The sequence below is a fragment of the Nicotiana tabacum genome, chromosome 9 (genome assembly GCF_000715075.1).
Source record: "Nicotiana tabacum cultivar K326 chromosome 9, ASM71507v2, whole genome shotgun sequence".
Lineage (NCBI taxonomy): Eukaryota > Viridiplantae > Streptophyta > Magnoliopsida > Solanales > Solanaceae > Nicotiana > Nicotiana tabacum.
This window is the reverse complement of record NC_134088.1, coordinates 85,397,382-85,415,420: the sequence shown is the minus strand read 5'-3', so window position 1 is coordinate 85,415,420 and position 18,039 is coordinate 85,397,382. Positions and strand designations below refer to the sequence as shown.

General features: G+C 38.2%; 1 long non-coding RNA gene across 3 annotated transcripts; it reads right to left on the bottom strand.

Moving 5' to 3' along the window:
• Positions 1-10,125: 10,125 nt before the first annotated feature.
• Positions 10,126-15,086, bottom strand: LOC107831588 (uncharacterized). 3 transcript variants are annotated; one of them, XR_012694952.1, is made up of 4 exons: positions 14,900-15,086; positions 10,994-12,298; positions 10,673-10,907; positions 10,126-10,588 (listed from the first exon to the last, which is right to left on the bottom strand). It is a non-coding gene; the product is annotated as an uncharacterized LOC107831588 (long non-coding RNA). The 3 variants fall into 3 exon arrangements; XR_012694953.1 differs by lacking the exon at positions 14,900-15,086 and adding an exon at positions 12,386-13,022; XR_012694951.1 differs by lacking the exon at positions 14,900-15,086 and having other exon boundaries at positions 10,994-12,375.
• Between the last annotated feature and the right edge of the window lie 2,953 nt (positions 15,087-18,039).

The window sequence follows — 18,039 nt, the reverse complement described above, 5'->3', positions numbered from 1 at the left end:
AGCTCCACCCTAGTACCCAACTCCTACGGTACTGCTCTCCAAAACCGTGATGTGAACTGTGTACCTCTGTTTGAAATGATGGATACTAGAATACCATGGAGGCGGACAATCTCTCTGATATAAATCTCAACCAACCTCTCAGAAGAATATGTGGTCAGCACTAGAATAAAATGAGCTAACTTGGTCAGCCGATCCACGATCACCCAAATAGCATGGAACTTTCTCAAAGTCCGTGGAAGTCTAACTACAAAGTCCATGGTGATCCGCTCCCACTTCCATTCTGGGATCTCTAACCTCTGAAGTAATCCACCCGGTCTTTGATGCTCATATTTAACTTGCTGACAGTTGAGACACTTGGCCACAAACACAACTATATCCTTTTTCATTCTTCTCCACCAATAGTGTTGTCTTAAATCCTGGTTCATCTTCGCGGCACCGGGATGAATGAAGTACCGTAAGCAATGGGCCTCCTCGAGAATCAACTCCCGAAGCCCATCTACATTAGGCACACAGATCCGGCCTTGCATCCTCATCACACCGTCATCACCAATAGTCACATCTCTGGCATCACCTCATCGAACCCTGTCTTGAAGAACTAGAAGATGAGGATCATCATACTGGCGCTCCCTGATACGGTCATAAAGAGAAGACCGAGCAACCACACAAGCTAATACCCGGGTAGACTCTGAAATATCCAATCTCACGAACTGGCTGGCTAAGGCCTGAACATCCAAGACTAAGGGCCTCTCGGCTGCCGGAAGATATGCCAAACTCCCCAAAATCTCTGCTCGGTGACTCAAGGCATCGGCCACTACATTGGCCTTCCCCGGGTGGTACAATATAGAGATATCATAGTCTTTAAGTAGCTCCAACCACCTCCGCTGACGCAAATTAAGGTCCTTCTGCCTGAACAAGTGCTGCAAACTCGGGTGATCAGTGTAAATCTCACAAGGAACTCCATACAAATAATGCCTCCAAATCTTCAAGGCATAAACAATAGCTGCTAGCTCAAGGTCGTAGATAGGATAGTTCTTTTCACGCACCTTCAGCTGTCTGGACGCGTAGGTAATCACCCTATGGTCCTGCATTAACACCGCGCCTAGGCCAACTCGCGACGCATCACAATAAACTGTATAAGACCCTGAACCTGAAGGCAATACCAATACTGGGGCTGTAGTCAAAGTTGTCTTGAGCTTCTGAAATCTCTCCTCACACTCCTCTATCCACCTAAACGGAGCAGCCTTCTGGGTCAACCTGGTCATAGGTGCTGCAATAGATGAGAAACCTTCTACAAATCGGTGGTAATACCCCGCCAAACCAAGAAAACTCCGGATCTCTATAGCTGAGTATGGTCTGGGCCAACTCTGCACTACTTCAATCTTTTTCGGATCCACCTGGATCCCCTCACTCGATACTATATGACCCAAGAATGCCATTGAGTCTAGCCAAAACTCATACTTTGAAAATTTTGCATATAACTTCTTTCCTCTCAAAGTCTGAAGTGCTGTCCTCAGGTGCTGCTCATGATCTTCCCTACTCCGGGAGTATACCAGAATGTCATCAATAAACACGATAACGAATGAGTCAAGATAAGGATGGAATACAATGTGCACCAAGTGCATAAAAGCTGCTAGGGCGTTGGTCATCCCAAAAGACATAACAAGAAACACATAGTGACCATATCTGGTCCTGAAAGTAGTCTTCGGGATATCCGGTTCCTGAATCTTCAACTAATGATAACCTGAACATAAGTCAATCTTGGAAAACACTCTGGCACCCTGTAACTGATCAAATAAGTCATCAATACGAGGTAATGAATACCTATTCTTCACTCTGACTTTGTTCAAATGGCGGTAATCAATACACATCCGCATAGAACAATCCTTCTTCTTCACAAATAAGACAGGAGCACCCCAAGGTGACACACTGGGACGAATGAAGCCTTTATAAAGCAATTCTTGTAACTGCTCTTTCAACTCCTTCAATTCAGGAGGAGCCATACGATATGGAGGAATAGAAATAGGCTGAGTGCCTAGCAACAAATCAATGCCAAAATCAATATCTCTGTCGGGCGGCATACCCGGAAGATCAGCTGGAAACACATCAAGAAAGTCCCTCACTACTGGAACTGACTCAACTGTAGGGGTATCAATACTGACATCTCTCACATAAGCTATATACGCATCATACCCCTTCTCAACCATTCGTTGAGCTTTAAGAAAAGAAATAACTCTACTGGGAGTATACTCTAAGGTACCTCTCCACTCTAATTGCGGTAAACCTAGCATAGCCAGCATCACGGTTTTAGCGTGACAATCAAGAATAGTATAATGGGGTGACAACCAGTCCATGCCCAAAATAATATCAAAGTCCACCATGCTGAGCAATAATACATCGGTTCTGGTCTCAAAACCACTAAGAGTAATCAAACACGATCGATACACGCGGTCTACAACAAGAGAATCTCCCACATGAGTGGATACATAAATAGGGGTACTCAAAGAATCCCGAGATACGCCCAAATACGGAGAAAAATAAGAGGACACATAAGAATATGTAGAGCCTGGGTCAAATAATACCGACGCATCTCTATGACAGACTGGAACAATACCTGTAATGACAGAATCAGAAGCAATTGCCTCTGTACGAGCAGGAAGTGCATAATATCTGGCATGGCCTCCCCCTCTAGGGCGACCTCTACCTCCCCGACCTCCTCCTTGAGCTGGTTGAGCAGGTGGGGTGGCAGCTGGTGCTGTAATCATAGTCTGAGGAACTGGTGGAGCATGTTGTGGCTGAAGAGTCTGTGGAGGTGCACCCCTCCTAATCCTGGGGCAATCCCTCACCATGTGGCGAGTGTCGCCACACTCAAAACAAGCTCTGGGAGGGCGTGGTTGTTGTGACTGGATTGGGCCAGGTCTGCTGGACTGGCTACTAGGAACACCCCGTGCATGAGGCACACTAGATACTGGCGGTGCATAATAAGGCTCCTGGGGTCTAGAAGGAGCTGGAACACCGCTGGCGGCTGGAAGAGCTGAATGAACGGGGCGGCTCACATAACCCCTACCATGGCGAGCTATTGGGGAACGAGCTCCAGAATAATAACCAGTCTCTCGAGACCTCTTGGCCTCCGTCTCCTCTCTATCCCAGGGAAGCATGCCCTCCAATCTCCTGGCGATACTCACAACCTGCTGATAAGAAATATCCATCTCCAACTCCCTGGCCATACTAATCCTGATACTGGGGTAGAGTTCCTCAATAAATCGTCGAATCCTCTCTCGAACTGTGGCAACCAAGGTCGGTGCATGTCGGGCCAAATCACTGAAGCGGACTGCATACTCTGACACAGTCATAGCAACCTGGCACAGCTGCTCAAACTCCGCGCGCCATGAGTCCCTGAGGCTCTGAGGGACATACTCTCTCAAAAACATGTCCGAGAACTAAGTCCATGTAAGTGAAGCTGCCTCAGCCGGAATACTCAACTCATAAGCACGCCACCACTGATAGGCTGCTCCTCTAAGCTGGAATGTAGTAAAAGAAACTCCGCTCCTCTCCGCTATGCCCATAGTACGGAGAATACGATGACACTCCTCCAGAAAACCCTGAGCATCATCTGTAGCAAATCCGCTGAAGGTAGGTGGGTGGTACTTCTTGTACCTCTCAATTCTGAGCTGCTCCACCTCAGAAGCTGCTTCCCTAACCTCGGGCTGCATTGGTACAACCTTTGGAACCTGGTCGACCTGAACCCGCTGCTCTAGAGTACTGGCGACGGGAGTCTGTGCTCCTCTACCGGCCTGAGATGTGGCAGGAGCAAGTGGAATCAAACCAGCCTGAGCTAAGGTGCTGAACATGCTCAGAAACTGGGCTAGAGTCTCCTGGAGGGCTGGTGCAGGAACAGGTGCCTCAGGTGTCTGCCCTCCAGCTGTAGCTACTGGGGGCTCCTCTATAGCAGCTCGTGCGGGTGCTCTGGCTGCACCACGTAGATGTCCTTGGCCTCAAACCCGTCCCCGGCCTCTCACGGATCTAGCAAGGGCATGGGTGCCTGGTCATTAGATCCGTTTGTACGTGTCCTCACCATCTGTGAGAGAATAGAATACAGAAGTTTAGAATCTTTAAAGTCAACAATTTTCGTACGACAAGGAATCAAAGTAGTAAAATTTTCCTAACAGTTCCATAGCCTCCCGAAGATAAGTACAGACGTCTCTGTACTGATCCGCGAGACTCTACTAAACCGGTTTGTGACTCACGATACCTATGAACCTAAAGCTCTAATACCAACTTGTCACGGCCCAATTTCCCCTCTGTATGACGTCGTGACGGCACTTAGTCTCTCTGACTAGGTAAGCCTAACATTTGCGGAATAATAAAATGAAAACATGAATTAAACAACTAACTATTCAAAATATACAGTAATCCCAAAACCCGGAACATCATGAATCACAAACTACAGAAGGAAAAATCTAGTGTCTCTATACATCAGAATCTAACAAGGAAAATACAGAAGATAATGGATATGAGAAAGGGTAGAAGGGGACTCCGAGGTCTACGGACGCGGCAGATATACCTTGAAGTCTCCAAAGTTGTTCCGGCTCACTGATAGTGTGGCTGATAAGGTACACCTGGATCTGCACACGAAAAATATGTGCAGAGAGTAGCATGAGTACACCACAATCGGTACCCAGTAAGTGTCAAGCCTAACCTCGGTCGAGTAGTGACGAGGTCAGGTCAGGGCCCTACTGGTATATATATAATAATAATAAAGCAAGTGTAATACCGCAATAAAATAAAGGCTGAAATTTAACAACAATGAAATCATAGAATGTAATAGCTCAGTACACAAAAATCACAACAGGGGATCTCCCGAGATACCGTCTCGTAGTCCCAAACGTAAATGTGCAGGGGGATCTCCCGAAATACCGTTCTGTAGTCCCAAAGTAAATATGCAAGACAGGGGGGATCTCCCGGAATACCGTTCTGTAGTCCCAAAGTAAATATGCAAGATAGGGGGATCTCTCGGAATATCATTCTGTAGTCCCAAAGTAAATATGCAGTACAGGAGGATCTCCCGAAATACCGTTCCGTAGTCCCAAAGTAAATATGCAGTACAGGGGGATCTCCCGAAATACCGTTCTATAGTCCCAAAGTAAATATGCAGCACAGGGGGATCTCCCGGAATACCGTTCCATAGTCCCAAAGTAAATATGCAGCGCGAACGATAGAAATACAACTACGTCACGAAATTCTTACAATTTAGACTAAGTACCAGTCAGGGAAAAGGCAGGAAATTCATTAAGCATGCTGCACATAATTCACATAAAAAATTAAGACACTTAGACATGTTATGGAATAACTCAATTAAGAATGAAAATAGATTAGTACTCATTAAAATGGTATAACTCAAAGTACCAGGAAAACATGTTGCTGCTCAGTAAGAAAAATCGGGTTTTCCACAACTAGCCCGTGTACGTACTCATCACCTCATATACACGGCGCTCACATATCACAATAGTTTCAAATCTTAAGGGGATTTCCCTCACACGAAATTAGGCAAGCCACTTACCTCGAACCAAGCTCAATCAATCGGTCACAATGCCTTTCCCACGAATATCCGGCTCCGAATGGCCCAAATCTAGCCAAAAGCAATTACATATCATAAATATAACCAAAATAGACTCATCTAATTAATGAAATCAACACTTTACCAAAATTCCAAAATTAACTCAAAACTTGCCCGTGGGACCCACGTCTCGGAATCGGGTAAAAGTTACAAAATAGGAACGCACATTCCACCACGATCTAACCATACCAAAATTACTAAATTTCGATAACAATTCGGCCCTCTAATCCTCAAATTTATCCAAGAGGGTTTTCAAACTTTTTCTACTTAATTCACCAATTAAATGATAAAAACAACCATGGATTCGGGTAATTTAACCAATATTGAGTTAAGAACACTTACCCCGTTGTTTCCTCTGAAAATCTCCCAACAAACGCCTCAATCCGAGCTCCAAATCATAAAAAATGGAAAATGTGGACTTAAACTTTCTTTCTAGACCTCTCTTCTTCGCGAACGCGATAGGTCCCTCGCGTTCGTGAAGCACAACTCTACTGCCCACAAATTTAACCATTCGCGAACGTGACCATGGCTTTGCGAACGCGAAGATTTAACAGTTCAGACCTTCGCGAATGCGACCACCACCTCCCGAACACGTAGAACAAAGACCTGGGGTCCCCAATAGCCTCACTCCTCTTCGCAAATGCCACACCACTCATGCATTCGCGATGCACACACAGACCATACTTTTGCGTTCGCGTCCTCCCCTTCGCGAACGCGAAGAACAAAACCTCACACTCAGAAAACACTATTTGCGAACGCGTCTTACTCCTCACGTTTGCGATGCTTCCACTGTCCACACTTTCGTGAACGCGAGCTCTTCTTCGCGAACGCGAAGAACAAACTTCTGCAATAAAAACCAGAAAAATCTGCTACTTCTCTAAGTCCCAAAATGTCCCGTTGAGCATCCGAAACACACCCGAGGCCCCCGGGATCTCAACCAAACATACCAATAAGTCCTAAAACACCATACGAACTTAGTCGAACCCAAAACTCACATCAAACAATGCTAAAATCACAAATCATCATCCGATTCAAACTTAAAGAACTTGAAACTTTCAAATTCGACACCCAATGGTGAAATCAACCAAACCACATACGATTGACCCCAAATTTTGTACACAAGTCATATTCAACAGTATGGACCTATTCCAACTTTCGAAATCAGATTTTGACCCCGATATCAAAATTTTCACTACCGGTCCATAACTCCAAAATTTTGACTTTCGCCATTTCAAGCCTAAATGAGCTACGGGCCCCCAAAACACATTCCGGACATGTCCCTAAGCCCAAAATCACCCAACGGAGCTAACGGAATTGACGGAATTCCATTATGGAACCGTCTTCATATAGTTCCGACTAAGGTCCAAATTCTAAGACTTAAGCTCTCATTTAGGGACTAAGTATCCCAAAATACTTCGAAACTCAAAACCAATCATCCCGACAAGTCACAATAGCAGAAATAGATATGGGAAAGCAGTTAATAGGAGTTCGGGGCTCTATGTCTCAAAACGACCGGCCGGGTCATTACAAATTAATTAAGCAATAATAGACACATCACAACCAGTAATATACAAGCATAGCCAAGAATTGATTTAAGCCTTACGTTAGTCAATAAAAGCGATTGTGCTAGAACCACGGGACTCGAGGGATGTCTTACACCTTCCCCTCGGTCAACAGAATTCCTTACTCATTTTTCTATTTTCGTAGACCATAAATAAAGAGTCAAAGCTTCCGTTTGATAAGGGATTCAAATAAAAGGTGACTTGGAACACCAAAACTCAATTCCAAAGTGGCGACTCTAAATAATAAATAATCCCTTTTTAAAACGTCACTTTAATTATAAAAACTCTTCTAACTCAGCCTCGGAATAGGTTTGTGTGTGAAAAAAGAGGTGTGACAGTAGGTATCAAAACGACAGGCACGGGAAACGACGCAAAGCATCGGAAAAATGCGTCACAATGATGTATGATGTCATGATGTCATTCCAAAACAATGTGGCCTCAAAGGTTTCGGCTCACGAAAGGTCATGTCGCCACCTCGTCTGAAGTGCCACTATCCGACTTGCTTGCCTAATTTTATCAACCACGATAAACAGAGTTTGTTCATTAAGGCCGTCTGGGCTCGGCCTCAATATGCGGAGGGACTGACGGTATGGGCCAAAATCTGCCCTAAGGGTATTTGGTCTAAATATGACATTAAGGAAAAAGTTAGTCGAGGTCGACCAGAAGGTAGCAAAATTCGTGGCCGAGGTTTCAACCATGGTCGAGGTCAAGCACAGCGTAAAGGACAATAATGGCTAGTTTTCACAATAAGATATTAGAGAGAATATTCTTATGAATATTCCCTACATGTGTACTATTAAAGTTTACTAGGGATATGTGTTGAATATATAAGAAAAAAGAAAAAGAAAGAAAGGCATGTAATATCCATTTGATTAGAACACTTTTGAGAATAAGATTCGCTCTCTCTGATAAAAATACAAAGGTTATATTTTGATAAAGATTCTTGCTCATATTATTCCCAACCTTTTCCACCAGATCCGAGGATTGTTCATATGAACCTTGGACCTTTCTTTCACTCATCATTGTAAGGAAAAATAATCGTCCAATCCATCCATTATTTGGTGAATCATTCTCCTTATTTACTTAAATGGCATTTATTGCCATTTATTGTTAGATATATCTCCATTAATGTTCATACTCTAAAAGTATTTTTCACTTATTGTCGCCAATCATTTACGGGATTTGTCCCCATCTCTCGCACGTTTTCGAGATTAGCATCTAGAATTATTATCCTTAACTAGATTTAACCCATTATAACATAAATTTAATAGTTTAACCGGAAGTCACATTTTTTAGTCAAACAACACCCACAGACCGGCATTTGGAGATTGATGTAGGACCATCTCAAGCGACTTTCTCTCATGTTATCCTCTATTTATACTACATGCACCTTCTGTTGAATGTGGTCAATTTTAGTTTTGTCTAATCTTCTATGACCGCACATCCATCATAATATTCTTATTTTTACGATACACATCTTGTAGGTATGTTGAATTTTAGAGGCCTGACATTCACTCGCATACAACATTGTCGGTCTCACGACCGTTCTTTAAAACTTATCTTTTACTTTGGTAGGTAACATTCTGTCATATAACACTCTAATAGCACTTCTTTATTTCAACCTATTTTGTTATATTAGAAACATCTCCATCTATCATACCAATCTCTTGGAACATCGAGCTTGATATCTCGATTGATTGCATTTAATATGCAATCTCCTCCAATCTCACCTCAATGTTATTTTTATGTTGGCTAAACTTGCAGTTCTATGTAGTCAGTCTTACTTCTACTTATCCTGAAACCCTCACTCTTTTACAGCTTATTTGGATGGTTGTTACCTATTGTATTGTATCGTATTGTTACTTTAAATACAATATTTGTTTTGATTGTTACTTAAATTTTATTGTATCGTATCGTTAAATCCTTCGTTACGTAACGACGAAATGTGCCACTTTATGTAACGACTGATTTGGTGTGGTCACGTCGTTATCTTGTCTTTTTCTCTCATCTCAACCTTCATTATTATTAAATAGTTTTGTTTTATCATTTACACTACCTTTTTATATAATAATTTTAACATGTATTATAATTTTTCTTTATAATATTGCAAGTCTATTCTTCATATTGCTGGTGCGTGATATCATAAAACGACGGTAAATGATACAATCTATCCAAATATTATATTCATCAAACGATACAGCAAAATACAATATAATACGATACGATACATTATGAAACAATATGTAACAACCATCCAAATAAGTTGTTAGAGTGCTTCTCCATAATTAAAGCTTTTGGATCACACCTTTGCTAGTGTCGTCAACTAGTATAATATCATTTGCAAATAACATACACCATGCGATCTCATCCCGTACAATGCTAGTTAACTCATCTATAACTAAGGCAAACATGTGACATTAAAATTGAGTTTAATAAATAAAAGGGATAAAGATTGTTGATTAAAACTTGTGGGGAATTTTATAAAGAAGTTAATTAACTTCCCATTTTGATAAAAGGTGAGAAATAGTATCTCAAAACTCGGACCTTTACAAAGTCAAGTGTTTCGCCATCTCTTTTCGATGTAGCCAAATGAAACTCATGCACAAGTGCATAGCCAAGTGTCTTTCATGTACAGGTGCAGGGTGTCATTTGTTTTTATTAAGATTAAGAGGTCTGAATCTGAATACACGTCTAAATATGAAAAAGTGTATTAAGACTCAGACGTCTGAATCTGAATACACAACTGAATAATTAATATGTTGTCTCTGGAGCTTTACACTGAATGACTAAGACTGTTTGTTTTTAGTATCTGAATATGTGCAATTTATCTATATTTAAACATAGAATATATAAAATTCAAATAAAATAATTAATTAACATTATTTCAAATTCTAATGTTCAAACATTAAAAATATATTTCTAATAACAAAAATATAAAACTATCAAGCATTTTCTCTTCCTTGCATTAGCTGAAGTGCAAGTTCTTCACGCATATTGTTCATAAATTGCGAATCTTCAGTTGTCTAGCTAGGTCCATTTGTTTCATCCAATACTTATTTGTGTTCTCCTTCTTCCTCAAATATTACTTGAGGCAAATCATATTGATTAAACAAATCATCATTTAGTCTCTCTTTTTTGATAAAATTATGAACCGCAGAACATGCAATAACTAAATCTCTTTGGACATCAATAGAATGTGGAGCCATCTTGTCCAATATTGGGAATCTTGCTTTTAAAACTCCATAAGCACGTTCAATAACATTTTTGAGTTGTGCATGAGCATGGTTAAACTTTTTCTCCTTATTTATGGCCCGTCTACGATGATAATCTCCTAACCAATATCGAATATTACGATATGGTGCTAGAAATCCTCGAGTATTAGGATACGCCGCATCAAATAAATAGTACTTATCTGTCATCAAAAGAAAAGGTTAAATGAATATAATAAACATCTAACTTATTATTTCAGAATAGTTTAATAAGTTGTATCACTTACTATAAGGAGGAAATGAAAAACCATTATCTGGATTAGATGCGATCTCTGTTAGAACACGTGCATCATGTGCTACCCCTTCCCATCCAGCATAAACATAAGTGAAGACCATGTTAAAATCACATATAGCTAAAACATTCTGATAACATTTACCCTTTTCTCTTCCTCTGTAAATAATTTGTTGATTAGCTGGAATAAGTGTATGTACTAATATCCCGTCGAGTGCACCTATTGCTCCCTGCAAATAAAAATAATAATTTTATGTTAATAGTTATGATTTTTTTTTCTTACGGAGTTATATAATAATTTTATAGCACATAATACCTTAAAAAAATTCGTAACTTTTTATGAGCACCAGGAATTTGTAGATTTGAATCAGATGTTGTAGATGATATCATATCTTTTGCAAATAACATCATTGCTTCAAGAACCTCATGAAAATATTTGTGAACCGTTTGCGAAGAATGTTGAAATCTTCTCTTCATAACCACAAAACGCTCATTATGACCTATAATGGTCAGAAATATTGCTATCTTTTCTTCGACGGAAATATGTTTGCTATCTATGAGCCATCCTTTATGTCTAAAATGCTGACATAGCCGAACATATGCATCACGAGACATGCGCATCAGTTCTAAACACTGTCGACTAGAGCCGGACAACAATTCTTGTGTGTATTTTTTACCAGATAAAGATGATGTTAAATCTTTATTTCTTTGGATATTCTTGAGTCTAAAATGATTTTTACACCAATACAAGCTCATCAACGCTAATACTTGATCCTCAATGTCAATGTCTAAATTGTTGTAACAAAGAGAATGTGTAATACACAATAGTAAGCATACCACATTATGTATTTGAAAAATATAAAAAGTTACATGATCAAAATAAATTAATTAGTAAAACAATATCATGCACATCAAATAGACTTCAAATAAGATATTTCAAAAAGGTGTATCACAGATTAAAAATGTTCCACGAGTATAATATAATATTAAAAAATTAGATAAGCATAATCGATAATAGTTGAAAAAAATAAAGAAGGTTCCATATTATTAATGTCTAATTAATAATCTAGCTAATTAGCAAAATTAAATAAGCCCCATTTGTTTTTCCCATGGCCTTAATTCAATTCTCCAATTTGTCAACCTCGGTAATGTTCATCCATGCTTTCCTGTAGTTGTCACCTTCACACAGTATACTAACAGTTGCACTGTATAATGGTTCTTCCGATCCAAGTTCTTCTAGTTTTACCATGAACTCTTCAACGTCAGGCCCACTATTTATTTTAACCAATAACTCCAATGCAATACTCATCTTCTCTTCAATGTCCAATTGAGATAATGCGATTTTTTTTTTCTTTCCCAAAGGTTTATTTTCAATTGGAACTGAAGACTGAGATGGATAATCAGTAGGAGCTCCATCATTCTTATTACCAACTAGATATTCGACTCTATCAAGTGTATCTATATCTATAGTAGTAGATATAGAAGAGACACCAGGGCGGGGATATGTACAGCTTAGACTCCAACCATGAATTCTTGTTGTTGTAGAACCCTCAAAAAGTTTTGTACAAAGATCTGGGAATGGTAGAGGCTAAGTCTTCAATGCCTTTGCTTTTGGATGAGCCTATAATAAAGAGATTTTTAATATGCACGTCAAACTTTTTTCTTTATAGAAAAAAAAAAAAGTTAAATTACTAGATAATGAACTAACCTTTATGTACTCATCCCGCTCACTATTAGACATTAGAATGGTATTGGTTGTTGGGTCATAAATATTTCCGGTCTTTTTGGTTATTGGCAACCAAGCTTGATACTTTTCTTTTAGATAATCATAATAATTCTTCATCTACTTTTGTGTGACGCTAAAGCCATGAGAAGTCTCCAACACTAGTCTAACTTTGTTCCATGAATCTGCCTTTAAACTACTTCCAAGTCTCCCGTTTAAGGATATTTCTTGAATACAACTTTCTAAAAAGGTTTTTACTACATCCATATTTTTCCAACTCGCTGTTGAATTTTTACTAGATTGTTCCATAGCTGAAATATAAAATAGTAATGATTATAGAAAATGAACTGATGAGGCAAAATGAAGATATTATCATCTTAACAGACTTTATCTTTTCTTGTCCAATACAGAAGATCCGATTATTACTTATGGCAGAGGTAAGGAAAAGCGTTCTCATATAAAATAAAATCATTAAGCAGAAGTAACTTGAGAAAAGGCCCTCTGGCATAATATTGTTGACAACGTCAAGGAGTAATGGATAAGCAATATAAAAAATTGCCAGGACCTGCATATTCAGATGCTACCTGCTAGACCTTTGAGTGTGCAAATAAGGATTCCATTGATCCAGATTATAACCCCCCCCCCCCCCAAAACAAATGAAAGAAAAAGGAAGAGGAGAATTGCATTAATAATGCATCTATATCTTATCTCCATTCTTGATGTATCTAGAATTACTGTTAGATTCTCCTGTTTTATATATCTTTCCACTTGAGTCAATAATTGGGAGTCACTACATAAGGTTCAGTCATGCTATCACTATTTTTCGATTGTAATGCTTGTCTTGTTGATAGGCATGCTATAGTCATTCATATGTAGAAATATTGATACTTGAGTGTTAGCAAAAACCATTTAATGAACAACAATTGCATTTTGTTCCACTGAGAATTCCTCAAAGTATCTATCTTTTTTTACTTTATTAAAGTTAGCTCTGTTGTGAATCTACTAGTCACTTAGATTTTGAATAAAAAAATGAATGATGTTAGAAGCAGGGGCAGAGTTAGAGACCGAGGTGCGGTTTCAATAACTTTGGTCCAAACTCTATATTTATATTTAAAAATTCATTTAATATGTATAAATTTACATCAAGGAATCCTTACTCATATCATATGAGTAATCGAACTACTATGGCATATAGAAGTTCCTATTTTGTAAGCACCTCACATGGCATGTTGGAAATCGAAATATCATTATTAACATAAAGCTTGGAAACTAATTAATGCACAAATACTTTTATTCATTAATTTAAGAATGAAAAATCATTCAAATTTAAGGCTTAATGCCCTTTACTGTTGCTAAAGTTTCAACATTGTGCCACGTACCTCTCCACAACTTGTCAAAGATGTTCTATTCTTTGAAGGGAACTCCATGGAGCAAAGACAGAGAAAGCTCTTGATCCTATTTTTAGGACATGTTAAATTAAGTCTTGAAACTTTGTTAATTTTATTGAAGTGAAGCAGATGATTTAATGGTTGTTAAAGTGAACAAACTGTAATTTGATAAGTTTTCTTAAAATTTATTTGATTTTAAAAGTCTAATAGTTTATATATAGTTAGTTCTTCTCAGTGCTAGTGTTAGTGGAGGCTTTGATCTACTCTAAATGCTAAGTTTGACTTCAATCAACATTTTTAGTAAACGACCCCGGAATCGGGATTTGACGATTCCAATAGGTTCGTATGATGATTTTGGACTTGGGCGTATGTTCGAATCGAATTTTGGATAACTCGAGATCGTTTCAGCGCTTAATGGTAAACATTAACTATTCAAAGGTTTTAAGGTTCTTTGTATTTGGTTTGGAGGACAAGAGTGGGTTGCTCTAGTGGTAAGCACCCTCCACTTCCAACCAAGAGGTTGTGAGTTCGAGTTACCCCAAGAGCAAGGTGGGGAGTTCTTGGAGGGAGGGAGCCGAGGGTCTCTTGAAAACAGCATCTCTACCCCAGAATAGGGATAAGGTCTGCATTCACACTACCCTCCCCAGACCCCACTAGTGGGATTATACTGGGTTGTTGTTGTTGTTGATTTGGTATTGGCAAAATACATCTCTTACATTCTTTATATAGTTCATATCATAGTATGCGGGTTTCTACTTTCAAGTTGTGATTGTAAGCGAATGATATTAATTAGAACTCCTTTTTATATTTCTGCCCCATATTGATATTGTGTATGGCAAGATTAGGAAAGGGAGGTTCCTTCATCTTAGTTTTTTTTTTTTAGTTTTTTCACAGTTTCATCGTTTCTTATTTTGAAAAAATCTTGCTAATACAATCCAGAGATAAACCTCAAAAGTTTCGTAAAACTTTCTAATTTTTCACTGTAGAACTAACTATCAGAGAATAGAATTTAAATCTTGAAACTCAAACAAGTATTATACAAAATAATAGGCAAGCGAATTGCGAATCTCATAAAATTAAAACAAGAAATTCTAAAGGTTTTAGAACTTACCTGTTGAAGAGAAAACAAATTAGAGTAGATGATAATAGATGGACAGTGAGAGAGGCGTGAAATTTATGCATAGAAGATGGAGAAGAGAAGCGTGAAACTTTGCTAAAATAAAGCAGTCGTTGAGCGAAACTTTGCGAAAATAAAGTCAGTATCGTTTTTTCCATAGAGTCTGAACGCCAGTAGGACTTTGTTATGGATCTAACCGAATAAGATCCTTTCAGACCTATTAAGAGCTTTTAAAAGAGAAAAAACAAATAGATTTAACGGGCTGCATCTGAATAATTAGGGTTAAGATTTAAGAATAAATATACTTAATGGGCTAGATCTGAATGATTAAGATTTAGACCTCCATTAAATGCAAACAAATGAGGCCTTAAATGGCATTTATTGCCATTTATTGTTAGATATATCTCCATTAATGTTCATACTCTAAAAGTATTTTGTACTTATTGTAACCAATCATTTACGAGATTTGTCTCCATCTCCCGCATATTTTTGAGATTAGCATCTAGACTTATTATCCTCAACTAAATTTAGCCCATTATAACATAAATTTAATAGTTTAACCGGAAGTCACATTTTTTAGTCAAACAACACCCACAGACCGGCATTTGGAGATTGATGTAGGACCATCTCAAGCGACTTTCTCTCATGTTATCCTCTATTTATGCTACATGTACCTTCTATTGAATGTGGTCAATTTTAATTTTGTCTAATCTTCTATGACCGCACATCCATCACAATATTCTTATTTTTACGATACACATCTTGTAGGTATGTTGAATTTTAGAGGCCTGACATTCACTCTCATACAACATTGTCGGTCTCACGACCGTTCTGTAAAACTTATCTTTCACTTTGGTAGGTAATATTCTGTCATATAACACTCCAATAGCACTTCTTCGTTTCAACCTATTTTATTGTATTAGAAATATCTCCATCTATCATACCGATCTCTTGGAACATCGAGCTTGATATCTCAATTGAGTGCATTTAAGTATGCAATCTCCCCCAATCTCACCTCAATGTTATTTTTATGTTGGCTAAACTTGCAGTTCCATGCAGTCAGTCTTACTTCTACTTATCCTGAAATCCTCACTCTTTTACAGCTTGTTTGGATGGTTGTTACCTATTGTATTGTATCGTATTGTTACTTTAAATACAATATTTATTTTGATTGTTACTTAAATTTTATTGTATCGTATCGTTAAATCCTTCATTACGTAACGACGAAATGTGCCACTTTATGTAACGACCGATTTGGTGTGGTCGTGTCATTATCTTGTCTTTTTCTCTCATCTCACCATTCATTATTATTAAATAGTTTTATTTTATCATTTATACTACCTTTTTATATAATAATTTTAACATGTATTATAATTTTTCTTTATAATATTGCAAGTCTATTCTTCATATTGCTGGTGCGTGATATCATAAAACGACGGTAAATGATACAATCTATCCAAATATTGTATTCATCAAATGATACAGTAAAATACAATACAATACGATATGATACATTATGAAACAATATGTAACAACCATCCAAACAAATTGTTAGAGTGCTTCTCCATAATTAAAGCTTTTGGCTCACACCTTCACTAGTGTCGTCAAGTAGTATAATATCATTTACAAATAACATACGCCATGCGATCTCATCCCGTACAATGCTAGTTAACTCATCTATAAGGCAAACATGTGACATTAAAATTGAGTTTAATAAACAAAAGGGATAAAGAGTATGGATTAAAACTTGTGGGGAATTTTATAAAGAAGTTAATTAACTTCCCATTTTGATAAAAGGTGGGAAATAGTATCTCAAAACTCGGACCTTTACAAAGTCAAGTGTTTCGCCATCTCTTTTCGATGTAGCCAAATGAAACTCATGCACAAGTGCATAGCCAAGTGTCTTTCATGCACAAGTGCATGGGCAAGTGGCTTTCATGTAATAAGGCGATAGATGGAAAAATGATGGACAATGAGGAGAGTACTTTCTCTCTCTTGTCCATTCATTCCTGCTGAAGAATCAAATTCTCTTTTTCTCCAACATTACACAAATTTTAATCCCTCACGTTATAAGCAATGAACTTATTTCATTTAGGGGCTTAAGCAATGGATTGACAAACATTATTGACGATACCACTTCCCTTGGTAGTGTAATGAAACATGTTGTCTTGAACACACCAAATTGTTAACACAGAGTACCGAACAGAATACTCTTGGTCAACTATCAAATACGGGCTTCCAGAAAGAGTAGCAAACAGCTCCTCAGAATATTTCACTGGAAAAGGAAGTTCTTTAGGGTAGGGACACTTCCCTCCACCCCCATGTCTCCCTTTCCTTTTGGGGCATAGCGCCTCTTTTGTTTTTATCAATATGGCATTGACCATTTGATTGACTCCCTATCAATCCGATTGACTTGCTCTTCGACCGACTAAGCATAATTTCTATGAGTTAATGGCTTAATGAAGCTTTTAAAATTTATAGAGTTTTCATTTTTACAGACTATTACAGTTGCAATCGAGAGATGGACATGGCACCTGAAATAAGGAAAAACAAGTGCATATGTCTGAAGTAAACCATATTACTGTGGCAGAATACTATTAATGGCACAAAAAGAAGACATTGAAATCAAATACAACCACCAACTAATTCTTACTTGGAACCTTAAAATTGGCATCTGGAAATGAAACTGGCGAAAATAAAATGGAAAGAACACAGGAAATGTAGACCATCTTGAATAGTAGGCGTTCTTGTATTGCTGAGCTATTAAGGTTGTATTTCCAAATCATCAAGTTTGAAAAAGCTACAATTGGTGAACCAACTCATTTATTTTCATTAAACTTGTGGAACTAAAGGAATTAATATCAACTATTGTATTTTCCTGAAACCGCACTACTGTGAAACTATCCACAAGCTCAAGTTATGTAACTAATCATTTTAATTTTCCTTCCAAGCCAATCCACAAATAAATCACGTATCAATCAACTAAGACTCACCAACCTATATGAACTAATCACATAGTTAAGTGAAAAGTGATCAAATTAGGGGTGTCAAATGGTCGGGTTGGGCTGATTTTGGGTGGGTCAAAACGGGTTGAGTCAATAATTGGACGGGTCATTTGACCCGTCCAAAAGTTA